The following is a 2,500-nucleotide window of genomic DNA, read 5'->3' on the forward strand; positions in this document are numbered from 1 at the left end:
GGGGCGACGGGACTTGTGAAAATTTCGGTCCGAGTCGACAGAAAGGCGATGCGCGGCGTCTTGGAGTCGACACGGGCCGACGGGACTCGATAAAAGTTTCGTTCCGAGTCGAGCGAAGGGCGATGCGCGGCCTCCCGGAGTCGATCCGGGCCGACGGGACTCGTTGAAGCTGCGGTACGGGTCGAGCGAAAGGCGACGCGCGGCGTCCCGGGGTCGATCCGGACAGACGGGACTTGTAAAAATTACGGTCCGAGTCGAGCGAAAGGCGACGCGCGGCGTACCGGAGTCGATCCGGGCCGACGGGACTTGTGAAAATTTCGGTCCGAGTCGACCGAGAGGCGATGCGCGGCGTCCCGGAGTCGATACGGGCCGACCGGACTTGTGAAAATTTCGGTCCGAGTCGAGCGAAAGGCGACGCGCGGCGTACCGGAGTCGATCCGGACAGACGGGACTCGTTGAAGCTGCGGTACGAGTCGAGCGAAAGGCGACGCGCGGCGTCCCGGAGTCGATCCGGACAGACGGAACTTGTAAAACTTTCGGTCCGAGTCGACCGAGAGGCGATGCGCGGCGTCCCGGAGTCGATACGGGCCGTCGGGACTCGTTGAAGCTGCGGTACGAGTCGAGCGAAAGGCGACGCGCGGCGTCCCGGAGTCGATCCGGACAGACGGGACTTGTGAAAATTTCGGTCCGAGTCGACCGAAAGGCGACGCGCGGCGTCCCGGAGTCGATCCGGGCCGACGTCGACTTGTAAAACTTTCGGTCCGAGACGACAGAAAGGCGACGCGCGGCGTCCCGGATTCGATCCGGGCCGACGGGACTCGATGAAGTTTCGGTCCGAGTCGACAGAAAGGCGATGCGCGGCGTCCCGGGCCGACGGGACTTGTAAAAATTTCGGTCCGAGACGAGCGGAAGGCGACGCGCGGCGTCCCGGACTCGATCCGGGCCGACGTCGACTTGTAAAACTTTCGGTCCGAGTCGACAGAAAGGCGATGCGCGGCGTCCCGGATTCGATCCGGGCCGACGGGACTTGCAAAAATTACGGTCCGAGTCGACAGAAAGGCGATGCGCGGCGTGCCGGAGTCGATACGGGCCGACGGGACTCGATGAAGTTTCGGTCCGAGTCGACAGAAAGGCGATGCGCGGCGTCCCGGGCCGACGGGACTTGTAAAAATTTCGGTCCGAGACGAGCGAAAGGCGATGCGCGGCGTCCCGGAGTCGATCCGGGCCGACGGGACTCGTTGAAGCTGCGGTACGAGTCGAGCGAAAGGCGACGCGCGGCGTCCCGGAGTCGATCCGGACAGACGGGACTTGTAAAAATTTCGGTCCGAGTCGACCGAAAGGCGATGCGCGGCGTCCCGGAGCCGATCCGGGCCGACGGGACTTGCAAAAATTACGGTCCGAGTCGACAGAAAGGCGATGCGCGGCGTGCCGGAGTCGATACGGGCCGACGGGACTCGATGAAGTTTCGGTCCGAGTCGACAGAAAGGCGATGCGCGGCGTCCCGGGCCGACGGGACTTGTAAAAATTTCGGTCCGAGACGAGCGAAAGGCGATGCGCGGCGTCCCGGAGTCGATCCGGGCCGACGGGACTCGTTGAAGCTGCGGTACGAGTCGAGCGAAAGGCGACGCGCGGCGTCCCGGAGTCGATCCGGACAGACGGGACTTGTAAAAATTTCGGTCCGAGTCGACCGAAAGGCGATGCGCGGCGTCCCGGAGTCGATCCGGGCCGGGAGCCTGTCGGAACATCGTCATATGAGCCTCGTTCAATTTCGACAAAGTTCCCGGAGTTCAAAATTTTTTCGATAGCCCGCGGAGGTTTCGCCCCGTAAGCCGACCGTGCTACCACCGTGCCGGCGCCGACGTCCTAGCGGCCAGGCTCCTACTAGTAAGAGGAGCGAGTCGGTCGGGCCGGTCTCCCGTCGTCCGCCTGCTACGCCGTACCGGTACGTGCTCGAGCACGATACGTACTTCGGCGTAGACCAGGAGCGGGCGTTCGCGGACCGTTCCGTGCCTCGTACCAAAGAAACTACGCGACTCGCGTTGTTTCATCTATCGTCACTGCATTACCGCGGGTCGGTGTCTCAGACCGAATGGCCCTTGACGCGGTACCAAGAAGTTCGGCTCTCCGTGAAACACGGAAGGCCGAACGCTCCAACGCACGCGTCAACTCGCTTCTTTCCGAGCGTACACTCAAAGACCAGAGATGTTATAACAACGTATCCCAGACGCTTTCAATCTAGCCGACGGGTACGGGAGATCGTTCGAACGCTTATAAGCCGAGTGTCGAAGGTGGCGGCACACGGAACCGGGGCTGCCTGCGCGCAGTCCCGAAACACACAGTAGACGCGCGGCCGACCGGGCTACGAGACCCGGTCGGCGATGGGTGGCGCACGTCCGAGCCGAGATTTTGTATCGAAGCTCCCTGGTTGATCCTGCCAGTAGTCATATGCTTGTCTCAAAGATTAAGCCATGCATGTCTCAGTGCAAGCCAAATTAAGGTG

The 2,500-nt window shown here is 62.6% G+C and overlaps 1 non-coding gene across 1 annotated transcript in view; it reads left to right on the forward strand.

Annotated features, from left to right (window-relative positions):
- Positions 1-2,418: 2,418 nt before the first annotated feature.
- Positions 2,419-2,500, forward strand: part of LOC124295795 — a 1,913-nt gene continuing 1,831 nt past the window's right edge. Inside the window, exon 1 of the ribosomal RNA XR_006905646.1 lies at positions 2,419-2,500. This exon is cut by the window's right edge and continues 1,831 nt beyond it. This is a non-coding gene — a ribosomal RNA (small subunit ribosomal RNA).

This window comes from Neodiprion lecontei, unplaced genomic scaffold (assembly GCF_021901455.1).
Source record: "Neodiprion lecontei isolate iyNeoLeco1 unplaced genomic scaffold, iyNeoLeco1.1 ptg000087l, whole genome shotgun sequence".
Classification (NCBI taxonomy): domain Eukaryota; kingdom Metazoa; phylum Arthropoda; class Insecta; order Hymenoptera; family Diprionidae; genus Neodiprion; species Neodiprion lecontei.